Source organism: Artemia sp. Qi Xiang Cuo, chromosome 1 (genome assembly GCF_049724085.1).
Source record: "Artemia sp. Qi Xiang Cuo chromosome 1, ASM4972408v1, whole genome shotgun sequence".
Classification (NCBI taxonomy): domain Eukaryota; kingdom Metazoa; phylum Arthropoda; class Branchiopoda; order Anostraca; family Artemiidae; genus Artemia; species Artemia sp. Qi Xiang Cuo.
This window is the reverse complement of record NC_142794.1, coordinates 60,534,727-60,549,934: the sequence shown is the minus strand read 5'-3', so window position 1 is coordinate 60,549,934 and position 15,208 is coordinate 60,534,727.

Genomic DNA, 15,208 nt, shown 5'->3' with positions numbered 1-15,208 from the left:
ATTAATTAAAAAAAAACTTTCCACAAAATAAGTTTTTCAAAGAAAAGTAAAGAACTCCATTAAACAAAAAATGAGCAAAAATAAAATCAAATAATCTACCAACCGGGAAACTACCACAAATCAGCATCGATAAATAAGTGAAACCCAAAACAAACAGAAATTACAATAAATAACCGAGTCAAACTCAAAACGAGCAGAAATTAACATAAGTTGGGCGCAAAACTCCTATGCCTTCCCAAGGTCAGAACAAAATTTGCACTTAACTGAAAAAATATAAATGTTTTTACTTTTATAACTTTAATAAATCAAATAATATTAACATTTTGATTACTAAATATCAGTATATGTATATTAAACTGACAATGCACATTCATTTGAATTTTTTTATTTTATTTTTGCTAAGATAATTTCTTAAACCACATTGGCCTTACATCACATAAAGAAAGAAAAACGAGCAAAAATGGGGTTTTTTATAGGCCAAATGAAAGTACTGAAAAACAAACACAACAAAGCGAATATTTCGAGAGGAGAAACACCTCTCTTCTTCAAAGCGAAACAAAATAATGTATCCAAAAACAAACGCGGAAAGTCAATATGAAAAGAAACTAAAAACCAAAGAAAAAACCAAAAATTTAAAAGATGAATAAAATTCAATAAAAGCCAAAAATTAAAAGAATTAATACCAAATACCAACAACCATAAAAGCGAGTTATTCGCCAATATCAACGATTTGCACAAAATGCCAAAAAATTATGAACTACAATCGATTGATACTAGCAAACAATTGAGAAATAAAAGAAAACAATTCATTCACTCAAAAAACAAAACGAACCCGCAATTAAATAAGTTGGAAAACTATGTCATCTGACTTCGGATTTTAATTAATGCATTTCTTGCAGACACCCTTTGAGACCTAATGGGTTGTTCATGTGTTTGATTATATGACTGGGAAAGTGGTTCAAGGTTTATTTCAGGGATTACCAAAGTATCGGCTTCTCATTTGAGAAAACCGAAATGTGACTCGTTTATTCTTAAATCACCAGAATCTCTGTTCAAAGCTAAACCTAAAAGCTGGTATATATAAATTTCAACAGCTTATCTGTAGTGCTGGACAATACCTTTGTCATGCGAAATTAGGCTAGCTCGATTAAACAAAATAGTATGGTCTGGTTTTTTTAAAATGTGCTCTGCAAGGGCAGAGTAAAAATTTTCCGTTTTTTTCCGCTTTTTAAGTGTATTATTAATTGAACTAGAGTGCTGAGTTAATCTATCCGTTAGTCGCTGATCAGTTCTTTCGGTGAACTTTGGTACATGGGAAGAACTGATCAGCGACTCACGGATAGATTAACACAGCACTCTAATTCAATTAATAATACACTTAAAAAGCGGAAAAAAAACAGAAAATTTTGACTCTGCCCTTGCAGAACACATTTTTGAAAAACCAGACCATACTATTTTGTTTAATCAAGCTAGCCTAATTTCGAATGACAAAGGTATTGTCAAGCACTACAGAGAAGCTGTTGAAATTTATAAATACCAACATTTAGGTCTAGCTTTGAACAGAGATTCTGGGGATTTAAGAATAAACGAGTCATATTTCGGTTTTCTTAATAGAGAAGCCGATACTTTAGTAATCCCTGAAATGAACCTTGAACCACCTTCCCAGTCATATAATCAAACATGTGAACAACCCCTTAGGTCTCAAAGGGTGTCTGCAAGAAATGCATTAATTAAAATCCGAAATCAGATGACATAGTTCTCCAACTTATTTAATTGCTGGTTCGTTTTGTTTTGAGTGAATAAGGGTTTTCTTTTTCATATCTCAGTTGTTCGCTAGTACCCGTCGATGGCAATTCATAATTTTTTGGATTTTGTGCAAATCGCGGATATTGGCGAATAACTCGCTTTTATGGTTGTTGGATGTTTGGTTTTAATGCTTTAAATTTTTGGCTTTTATTGAATTTTATTCATCTTTTAAGTTTATTGTTTTTTCTTTGGTTTTTAGTTTCTTTTCACATTGACTTTCCGCGTTTGTTTTTGGATACATTATTTCGTTTCGTGCTGAAGAAGAGAGGCGTTTGTTCTCTCGAAATATTAGCTTTGTTGTGTTTTTTTTCAGTACTTTCATTTGGCCTATACAAAAAATCCCTTTTTTGCTCGTTTTTCTTTCTTTATGTTTTTTTGCTCATTTTTGGTTTAATAGAGTTCTTTACTTTTCTTTGAAAAACTTATTTTGTGGAAAAAGTTTTTTTAATTAATTTCTGTGCATTTTATATTGACATAGTCTTTTCAGGGAAAAAGAAAATAATACTTTAAATCTTTTTGTTTTTAAGACTTTATAATTTGGCCTTCTATTTGTATGCCGGAGAAAAATTTTCAGCAATTTTTAACAACATACACCCTTTTAAAAATCTGGACACAAATAGTACTGTTTAAATTAGTTTCATACCTCCTCTAGTTGACCTGAAATGGAAAACTTGATACCATTCGCAAAAAAATCTGTTTACTTTCTCTGATAGCTTGGATACACTTACGCTATTTTGATTTGGTTCAACTTTAAGAGCAGAAGTAGCCCCGAAAGTTTGAGCATAATACCCTCAGTCGTTCTTGGGATACTGCTGAGATGCCTTATTTGGAATTAGCAATATCAGAGTCCATTTTGATTTAATCTTAAGGCAACATTTAGTTTTTAAAGATAATGGGCAAATGGGAGGGTGGGCATGGTAGTGGAAGGGGGATTAGATGCCCTCCAATCACTTTCGACTATTAAAAAAGGCATCAGCCCTTTCTATTTTCAATCGAATGAGCCCCTTTCGAAGTTCCCATGACAACTCCTTTGATACGAAGTGCCCTGGTCTAAACAACAACAACAACAAAAAATATCACTAATCAGTTTTGACTATTAAAAATGGTACTAGCCCTTTGAATTTCAAATCGAATGAGCCCTTTTTCAAGTTTCTACGACAAAACTTTTCAATAAAAACCTTATATGGCCCAAGGGCATAACTTTTAACCCTTACCCTGAAGGCTGTGGGGGAGTGTCCTCCTCAAAAACCTATTTTCCATCTGGAAATCATCTACGCTGAACAAAATGGCTATCTCAAATTTTTACTGGATCTGTTTGGGGGAATAATGGGCTTGGGATGGGGGGGGGGGCTAGTTACCCTCCAATCACTTTCGACTATTAAAAAGGGCACTAGCCCTTTGAATCTCAAATCGAATGAGCTTTTTTTGAAGTTTCTACGACAACGCCTTCTATAAAAACATTATATGCCCCCAGGGAAAAATTTAAAACACTTGCCCTGAGGGCTTTGGGGGAGTATCCTTCTCAAAAACATATTTTCTATCTGGAAATCAACTACGCTGAGCAAAATGGCTATCTCAAAATGTTGATTAGACGTGTTTGGGGGAATGATGGGCGTGGGGGGGGATAGTTACTCTCCAAACACTTTCGACTATTAAAAAGGGCACTAGACCTTTGAATTTCTAATCGAATGAGACTTTTTTGAAGTTTCTACGACAACGCCTTCTATGAAAACCTTATATGCCCCCAGGGCATAACTTAAAACCTTTGCCCTGAGGGTTGTGGGGGAGTGTCCTCCTCAAAAGCATATTTTCTATCTAGAAGTCAACTACGCTTAACAAAATGGCAATCTCAAAATTTTGATTGGATGTGTTTGGGGGAATGATGGGCGTGGGGGAGAGGGCTAGTTGCCCTCCGATCACTTTTGACTATTAAAAAGGGCACTAGCCCATTGAATTTCCAATCAAATGAGCCTGTTTTGAAATTTCTACGACAACGCCTTCTATAAAAACCTTATATGCCCCAGGGAATAACTTAAAACCTTTGACCTAAGGGTTGTGGGGGAGTGTCCTCATCAAAAACATATTTTCTATTGGGAAATAAACTACGCTGGACAAAATGGCTATCTCAAAATTTTGATTTGATGTTTTTGAGGGAATGATGGGCGTGGGGGGGGGGGGGGCTAGTTGCCCTCCAAACACTTTTGACTAATGAAAATGGCAGTAGCCCTTTGAATTCCAAATCGATTAAACCATTTTGTAAGTTTTTACGACATCACCTTCCATAAAAAAAAACCTTATATGTCCCAAGGCATAACTCAAAACCTTTGACCTAAGGGTTGTGGAGGAGTTTCCTTCTCAATAACATATTCTCTATTTGAAAATAAACTAGCCTACGCAGACCAAAATAGCCGTTTCCAAAATTTAGATTTGATGTGTTTGGGGGAATGATGGGCGTGGGGGGGGGGCTAAGTGCCGTCCAATCACATTCGACTATTAAAAAGGGCACTATCCCTTCGAATTTCCAATCGAACGAGCCTGTTTTGAAGTTTCTACGACACCACCTTCTATTAAAACCTTATATGCCCCCAGGGCATGACTTAAAACCCTTACCCTGAGGGTTTTGGGGGAGTGTCCTCCTCAAAAAAATATTTTCAATGTGGAAATTAACTACGCTGAACAACATGGCTATATCAAAATTTTGATTGGATGTGTTTGGGGGAATGATGGGTGTGTGGGGGGGGGCTAGTTGCCCTCCAATTACTCTCGACTATTAAAAAGGGCACTAGCCACTCCAATTTCCAATCGAATGAGCCCTTTTCGAAGTTTATACGACAACTCCTTCGATACGAAGTGCCCGGGTATGGAAAAAAACAAAAACAAACACACACATTGTGCCCACATCGTTCTTTACTTAGGCAGCGCTAGCGCGCTGCCTATGATTCTCAATCCTCCTCGTGCTGACTCTTTTCTATGAACTAAATAAAATACATACTCCGGGATATCTGAGCGGAAGTCTGGAAGTCTGAATGTTTCACATAGTCCAAGAACGTCAGGTTGTATTTTTCGGCACATGGTCATTAGATTCAGAGCATTACTTGGGACATAATCATTAACTGAAAATATGAAAATAAAGTCTGATTTTAGTAATATTATTCTACTTCTTATAGAATTGGACTGCAAATTAAAACGTAATTTTGTTTATTATGTCCTATAAAAGGTCCATTACGAGTCGAATGTTTTTCAATATTTTTGGTAGGCAATATATTTGGTAGTTCCTTTTTTGGCAGTCAAGCTATTCAAGCTCAAAGTCCAAAATTTAGGGCCCCTCTAATCCTCCCCCATTGTATCCTATCTGTGTGTTGATTTGTTTTTTCAGTCTCCTTTCAAAAAATGAATTTCTTACCAAAATGAAGCTGTGTTTAGAGTATGCATTGAGTTTCATCTGTACACCTTATTGTTCAGTATGGTACAATGAACGTAATGCTCGGGTGATATCACACTGTCATACATCACAATGTGCTTTAGATGAAACACTCTTGTGGAGTCTTTAATACGAGTAGCCGTAGGCCGAGGAACTGAAACAAACCATTCGCAGAATAAAGAACATCGGGAGTGCTAGGAAGCGATGAAATATCAGGGAAGTCAAGAACTTCTTGCTAAAATACTACAAGTAACGAGCGGCATGTGTTAACGGTAACCGAAAATCTAAGAAACAGAAATTGGCTAAAAGTAAATTTACCAGAAGAATTAGCTTTTTAGCATGATTCAAAATATTTAAAAATCAATTAGTTTCAGGCAACTCTTCAAAACGAACCTGACGAACCTATACAAAACTATACGAACCTGAGGACAAATCACCCTAAGTAGGTGATCTTAACTAAAATTCCTCCATTTCAAGCTTATTGGGTTTGATTTTCCCTACTAGGGATCCTCTTGGGCTTCAACTTTTAAATATTGGCTTTTATTAAACGGAAATTACGTTTTAACTTTATTTTCATGTAAAATAGATAGTTAATGGTAATAAAATGTAAGTAAGGAGCTACACGTGCTAATACCAACCAAAACATATAAAAAGTGAGTTTTGATACAAGAAATACAATAAAAAATTACCTTTGAATGTTTGTGTGGTAAACCTCATTAAGTTTAAATTTACGCAACAAAAGCTACGAACCCGATAAAAATTTACTATATTTTCGAATAAGCGGGCAAACCCCTAACATACTCGAGTCATTATGGTGAAAAATGTATCATCGTACTTCAGCATATAGGGAACTCTATTGTTGTAGCTTCAGGGCGCAATTTGAATTTGTTTTTCCTAGAGAGGTCACGAAAGTAGAGGAGCCTCTAATATTGGGACGAACAAGATTACAGCCAATCAGAGGGCTACAATACGAGACGTACAAGACCACATCCTCTTTCTAAACCAATAGGCGAACTAGAAATACTAACGGGAGTGAAGCAACTAATATAAGGAAGGATTGTCGCTAAATTTGTTACTGATATGAGAATAAAATTCAAGAGGCGAGAACAGTTGACTTTAGTCGATTATTTATCTGGCAAGATATATATTTGCAATTAGGAGTGGAATGTTTACACTATTAGAAGTTGATAGTGGAGCTGGTAGCAGCAGCATTGACACAACAGCACCAAACATTACGGTAGAAATCACGAGAGGATCTCGACTTTGTCTCGAGTGGGAAGAAGTATACGCAAGATACGTGATATCTTTGAGCAAATTTAAATTGGAGGACCAATTATGTGTCGCTGCGAAAGTCGATATAGTACATATACATAGACTTCAAAGTGCTTTAAATGCAATAGTGAAGTATATAGAGGAAAATAAGTTATATCGGTAATTGTATATGTGTAATATATTATTGTTGTAATTATACACACACAATAAAATTGTTTCAAAATCGAAAATGTCCCCTTTCTTTTTGTTAGATTTTTTAAAGTAGGTTATCGAATATTCTTGAAGTAGAACGAATCGTGGTTAGTCCAGAGTCAGCAGTGAGAATGCTAGGATTGAAAAAATTAATAAATTTGAGAAAGAGAGAATTAAGTCGAATCTTGTGATAATGGAAAAATGTTTGATTCTAGATGACGATTTTCTCCAGTTATCTGTTCAACGGAAGATAGTTTATAGGGAATACTTGACAAAATAACGGGGAATGATTCTCCCCAATTGGACTATTGTATGAAGCTTTTACGACGTGACTCAAATGCTTTTACTCAATTTATTGACATATTAATTGAAACAAAGCAGAATAATATCGTGGATATACTTTTGAATACATTACCATAGATTCTTTGTAGATGACTCTCTCTTCAAAACAGGATATGTAACGTCGCAGAGTTACATATATACTCTACTCAGAGTTACATACATAGTTACATGTATACTCTTGGCAGTTGGTCATCATGTGAGAGTTGTACAATTATTGATGAGTATAATGAAAAGTGTAAATTATGCAATCTGTGTAAATTACATAGAGGGTATGCTGTACAAATTAAAGGCTGTAATTCTTGTCTTGAAGAGATTTGTGACCCTCACCCTAGAGGGTAACTATGCTCCAATTGCCACTATGACAAATGTGATTAGTGGGAGAATACTTATCCTGGTATGATTGGAAAGAACCCTAAACGAGATTTTAGTTTATTTCTACGAGATTGATATCGTCGTGGTTTTAAATTATTTTTGGAGGAAGAATCAGGATTATGATTCAACTGTTGAGGTAACAAGACAATTTGGTTTCTACGTCATCGTTGTGACGACACTGCCTATTATGACTATATACCTAGTGATTTTTATTTGGCTGTTACAGAATGTGATTCACCACTTAAAACACTGTATGTGATATTGCTTCAAATAGACAAATTGAAACACGTGAATTTCACAATATGAATACAAATAGTATCATTGATTATACAAAGAGATATTTTTTAAGAGTGAAGTTACATTTTACTGTATAAAATGTGACCCTGACTTTGCAGCCAATCAAGATCAATATACAGTGAATTCAAATGATCTACCAGCATTAGTGGTTCTCGAAAGGTACCTATACACAGAAGAAGAAGAAATCTAAAGTGAAGACATTGTTGTTGTGTATATACATCTTTTTATTAATAAACAAATTTGCATACATTTTAAAAACACTTTACTCGTAGGGCACTAAGATCAATATTATACAGGTCTGAGAGTATAATTTCCACCATAAAGTAGTTCAGAGGTGGATTGTCTACGTAAATGTTGAGAAACTGCTTGTAAATATAACCGTGACATCGGAAGACGAAATATAGTAGCGCATGAAAACCACAAATTTTAGTCGTCAGATCCTGCACTCTCTTCCGATTTTGAACAATAATTTTCCCACTGCTTTTAATATAGTTGTTGATGTGTGAAGTGTAGAATGTATAGGGTAGGCCTAGAGGATCAAAAATTCATTCGTCTTCAATGTTTGAAAGATGCACAGCCAGTGACTGGTATTCACAGTCGACGGACTGCTATTAACAATGATTAGGGTATTGTTTGCACTTTGAATTTTTCCAAGGAAGTCCGATAGTAGACAATAGGATCTTTATTTGGACATGTAAAGTGAGTTTTAAATTTTATCGATATTTACACTAATGATTTTTCTCCCAATGGGAATAGTCAATTTGAAGGACAGGGATTGTACCTTTTTCATTTCTTCTTTCACATGTGAATGTCAAGTTGCGTTATAAAGGCTTCGAAATAATTCCAGAATAATACTTGTTCTAATTTACGTAATATTTGTTGTCAACTTTCAATTACGGCTCACCTGGATTTGGGCACTCGATGAGAAGCCCGATACCCATATTTCAGCATTAATGATTCCCTTATTGCACATTCCAGGAGCCCAAAATCATGGAAATAACAGACTCGCATTAATGGATGTGATTCTTGGCTATTCGTGAAATACAAAACTAGAATAAATCTGTAATGTTTTATATTGTTGTTTATAATGTTCCATATAGAGTTTCGCAGCTTTTGATTGTAGCGGTTATCAAATATGAAAAAGGAAAAATGTTAAGAATGTATGATGCGTGACATTGAAGGCTTTTCCTTAAATATGAATTAAATTTAAGTAAATTGAAGTTGAAACGTTGAATGTATAATGAATAAAATTTTAGGCCCATATGCTGTGTGTGTATATTAACGAGCTTTTAGACACATGAAAAAAAAAGAAAAAGAGTAGTAAGTATATATATATATATATATATATATATATATATATATATATATATATATATATATATATATATATATATATATATATATATATATATATATATATATATATATATGACATCAATTGGAAACTTACTGCCAAATACCTATCCAGAACAGAGTAAAAGAGTATTAACATAGCTCATGTTGGAAATTGGTGATAATCATCATGTTCAAGTCAATAGCCCCTGGAAACGAATTATAATTGAAGGAAAAAGTTATAGTCTGCTCGATTTAATTTCTAATATGGTTAAAAATTCTAAAGGACTTTTATCATTTGGCAATAATCTATACAGCTTTCTTAATACGTATACTTTCTCAAAAGTCTTATTGGCAATAAAAGAATTCTAAAGAAACTAAGGGAATATAGTAGAGGTTTCAGCCCTCTAATAACGCCAACAACATTTACAAAAAAAGAAAAAGACGAAGATTTTAAATCAATCTTGCACTCCTAGTAGCAGGAGCAATGATTTGATAACACCAATGACGATGGCTAGACAAAAGCAAAGACGTATTGATATCAACTCACCGTCACAAGCACCACCCTCAAATGTGCAAAAGGGTAATGGGCATTACACTACGTGTTTGCGTTCGAAACGGATGAAGTTTTAAAACATGTCTGTGAAAATATTGGTGAAGTGGGAAGTCTAACTTCCCCCACAACACTTTCTAAAGTTGCCTCTGATTTCGGTGGCAACAGCAGCACTTTAATAAAATGCAAAAGATTATCTAGAAAATGAACCGAGTTACGCTCTACATCGAAATCGCAGACTTCGTGGCAAACAATATCGACAAACTAAAGCAAGAAATGCAAAAGATTATCTAAAAAATGAATCGAGTTACGCTCTACATCGGAATCGCAGGCTTCGTTGCAAACAATATCGACAAACTAAATCCTTTTTCCCTCTGCATATAATGCAAACAGATCTTTTAACTCTAGGTGAGATTCAAAGACGTCACAATACACCCTACAAATATATTCTAGTGGCAATCAGTGTCTTTAGTTGCTATGCGTATGCAATTCCATTGCGAACAAAGAGAGTTGTTGAAGTTGCTCAGGCTTTAGAAAGTATTCTTGAACAAGATAACTATAGAAAAATTCAAAGTGATCGAGGTAGCAAATTTGTTAATCTACATGTGCAAAAGGTTCTATTGAAGCATAATACAACGCTCTATCATAGTCACAGTCCGATAAAGGCTGCATTGGCTGAACGATAGATAAGAACGATTCGTCTATTAATTTCGAGATATTGTACGCTGAAAAATACTGCTGCTTTTATTTATGATTTAGATAAAATCATGCAAATACATAACCAACAACCTCATCAATCTCTGTCCAGTGTTAGCCCTCAGGAAGTTCTTTGTAGTAAAAATGCATTTGACACTTTTCTTAAACAATATTCCAGTGAAAAAAAATGTGAAGAAAAAATTCAATGTTGGCGATACTGTTCGAATTAATGGAGCCAGCAATATTTTTGAAAAGGGGAATTATTTATGGTCCACTGAACTTTTTAAAGTGTCCAAAATTCTAGACACCGAACCCTCGACATATCATCTGTGAGAAACCAAAGATGATGAGATCCTCGGCGGTTTTTATCAATATGGACTACAAAGACTTAGAAACAGTAGTGAAGTTTATCAAATTGAAAAGATATTAAAGAGCCGTAGTCGCAGGGGCAAGAGACAGTTGCTTGTTCGTTGGCTAGGATACAACTCTGATTTTGATTCTTGAGTTGCGAGTGTAAACATTAACAATGTCCAACGATATCTATGTGATATTCATGTCCAATGTTTTCAATCCTCTCTACAAAGTTTAAAGCAAAATAAGTGATTTTAGGGCAAAATTCTCTTACACCCTCAAATTCGATAGCGTTTACGAAGTCGCTCTACCCTAATGTATTTTAGAACATAACTATGATATCCTGAGAAAAGATTGCATATATGATATAAATATTTTACCTTGGGATTGCCCACCACCAGCAAGTAAACAGAATAAAATCCAATATATCAATTGGTTTGATCATACCTAAGTTGAATTATCATACGGGGAAATCACTTGTATGAATGATCTATATCGTTCTATCAGTAAAAGAATTTTCGCTCGTAAAAAAGAAGCCTTTCATTTCAATTATTCAAAGGAGTAGGACAAGATCTACATTTGTTCACCCATTGACAGTGCAAAGGTTATTTTCAGAGACCATCTAGGAGGTTATCTCGGGCTTAAACCTTAAATAACAAATGTTGAAAGTGCGGAAAACCCAAATGTTATTTTTGCTTCCTATCCACCTGCCTTTTTCTCGTATACTTAATTATTTCCTGATGGTTTGTTTGTTGAAGCATCCAGATTTGGCAATAGCTATGTTCCCCTCCTATGAGTTCTTGAACGAAAAATCAAGATCATATTCATCATTACAATATAAAGCATCTTCATTATATCCCCGTAAACACTTCCTATTTGGAACTCTGCCAGTTAACACTAAGAACTGAATTAGGTGAACCTCTAGCAATATCAAAAGGTTTGGCTGTGATTCCATGCCATTTTTGACCCATCGTTGTTGGTGTTCAAAACAAACAAGATATCTAATAGAAAAGTGGTATTCATTTGTCCAGATATTGACTGCTATGTTAGTACTCTTGGCCCAAGACAACTGGGTAATGGAATGGACTATTCAAAAGGTTGTTCATCAATGTCTGGCTATGGTCTTGGCAGTTTGGTTGCTAAGCTGTTTCGCTCTGCACTACCTCTGGCTAAAAAATATATTGTACCGGCTGCGACAGATTTTGCATCCTCTACACTATATGATTGGAGCTCTGGCAAGGATTTTAAAAAAGTACTTCGGAAAATCTTAGGTCCAGTGCGTGAGCCTTTGGCGAGCAATTGAAATCTCAACAAAATGGAAAATGCTTCAAAAGGTTGAGAAACAGTGCACCTGTCATCAGTCTCTACTAAGGTAGGAAGCGATACAGGTCTCTCCTCTTATAGAAAGTAAGGAAAAAGACAAAGCGCGAAAAAAACAGAAGAAGAAGCCCTGAAGAGAAAATCTACATGTTAAGATAAAGATACAATTTAAAGACATAATAATGATACATCTAACACATAGCGATACCCATTATACAGTTCACTTATCTTCATATCCATTTAATTCCTAAAATTTCTATGTGAAAGCAAAACATGGTCGTTATAACAATTTGATCCACAACAACCACTCTCCGATAATATCCGCTGTCAAATTTATTCCAATGAAGACTAATTTATGGACATGTCTTCGACATAGATTTACATATGAAAGTCAAGAAATCCGACAATGGAATGCCAATTCGAGCTGATGGAATATCCTATGAAAATTGTACATTACATAATTTATTTCATCAAATCAGTGTCTACATAAATGACACATGGGTGAGCACAAGCAACAATCTCTAAAATTATACAAGCTATATGCAGTTCATGTTAATGACACCCAAGTCATACAAGGAATTGAGAGGCACCTTCAGTGGATATGAATATATTATAGATAAAGATGCACTTAAAAATTCTACCACCAGTAAATTACATCTAGTCGGAAAACTAAATCATGAGATCTTTAATATACCCCACTGGCTACCCCACCACCAAATATTAAAGTGGATATAAAATCCACGCTTGCTCCATCCAATTTTATTTTACGAAAGGAACTTCCTGTCAATCCTGATGTAACTCTCTCCCTCACCTTGGCAATACTACATGTACAAAACCAGCAGCCTATGAGTTGTGTTACTTTGGCAGTGGAGAAACTGAGAGCCAGCGGAAATAATACTAAACTATTGGTTCCTCATACAATCACCTATCAACGTAATATCGCCACAAGCTCACATACCTTCACCGAATCTTCCCTTGTCAATGGCGAAATTCCATCAAAATTAGCATTGGCATTTGTAAAAAGCGCTAGCTCAATAGGATCGTATACTGGCTGCCCACATAAATTTTTGATGTTAGGGCTTTCATCTCTTGTCTGCAAAGTAAATGGAGTCCTACTCTACAATCTATCTTTTGATAAGTCGTATAGGACATTGTATGAGTTGACAATGCCGACCCTAGATCATGATTCACAACTATTTGAAGATGGTATAACCGAAGAAATGTTCGCTAAACACATGGTATCATGGTACTAGACTTGTATGGCACTCAAGATATGAGTATATTACGAACGGTAGGCGTGCGTTTAGAGTGTACATTCGCCGACCCATTACCTGAGAGTATCGCACTAATCTCGTTAAATCAATTTGAAACTCAAGTTGGAATTGTGACAAACAGATAATACGGTACTTTGATTACGACAAAGAAGTTACGTAAAATTAAAGCTAATTAATTTCCCAGAAATCTGCTCTGATGTCACTTAGCCCAGTATTTCTAGCTCCCTGATTGGTTTAGAAAGATGGTGTGGTCTTGTACGTCTCGGATTGTAGCCCTCTGATTGGCCGTGATCTTGTTCATTCCAAAATTAGAGAGGCTCCTCTACTCACGAATGCGAATGCGAGTATATATATATATATATTATTATATATATATATATATATATATATATATATATATATATATATATATATATATATATATATTTATATATATATATATATATATATATATATATATATATATATATATATATATATATATATATATATATATTTATATATATATATATATATATATATATATATATATATATATATATATATATATATATATATATATATATATATATATATATATATATATATATATATATATATATATATATATATATATATATATATATATATATATATATATATATATATATATATATATATATATATATATATATATATATATATATATATATATATATATATATATAGATAGGAGTGCTTTTAAGGTTCATAATACAAAAACAAAGATCATTTCAAGTCTTTCAAATGTTCGTTGTAAAGCTGTAAAGTATATTCTTCCCGATTAAATGTAAACTTTATTTCTACAGCTCTTGGGAACTTCTGAGACAAGCTGCATTATATATAAGGCCTAGAAAAATAAATTAGTTTTCCTTGGGGAGATGAACAGGCTTTTTGTTCTGAAAATGGTTCGAAAATAAATCAAAATTAAGTGAATGTAGGTTTAGAGACTCTTGTAGCGTTGTACATATTTGACTAATATGTCCGTAAGCGTCGTAGATCTCCCGAAGTATTTTTTTAGAGGTCAACACGGCTTTATCTGGAGAATATCTTTTTCTTTTATGTTCGAAAACCATGGGTGCTATATAATATTGTATGTCTATAACACGAATGAAAAATTTGTCTGTTTTTTATCTTGTGTCTTTATTCCAAGTGATCTACTAACGGACCATCGGTTCCAGGTCCTTAAAATCCCTTTCTATGAGACTGCCAATTCTCTTAATACAAGCTTTTGATGCTTTGTGTCTACTTAGTTGCTGATGAATAGCTGTCATGTATTGGCATGCTCCTTCCGCATTTCTAAGACGAATTGTAGACGTATTGTACGAGTTCTTTCGGATTTTTAAATATTTACTTGTTTTTTTGTTTGTTTTTTTCCAAATCCAAGTGTTTTACATCATTTTATACGTTTTCAGCACAAATGAAAGATTTTTCTTCTTTTTTGTGTCAAAACTATTCCCAATTTTTTCTTTTATTTTTATCATCTTTTCGTTTCACTCCTGTAGGTATTAGGATACGGGTACCACCTCGCCACCTTTGCCTATCTTGCAGCTTTACATTCTAGTTTGAATAATCTTTCCCAGAGCGTTGTGCATTTCTATTGACATGTGGAAATACCACTATTTCAGACGGTGTTTATGTTCATACTATATTGTCTTTTATTTAAATTGGTGTTTAAGTAGATAATTTTTCCGTATTTCGCGTCATATCATTTGGTGTTTATTATATAAACGCTTAGTTGTGCTAAATTGTATTTTATTTAAAATGGCAAATATCATATTCTGTCTTAACTAAAGTTCCTGTTTATTTTCATAAATATTTAATTCCCAAGAAAATTTCAATTAGATACCAATTAAATTAATTTTTCTGAAGTTCTGAGGAATTTTTTAAGTTATCTTGTCAAAGTCATCGATGGAGGGAAAAGGTGATGGTTTTGTCCCCCTATAACCATTTGAATTCTTT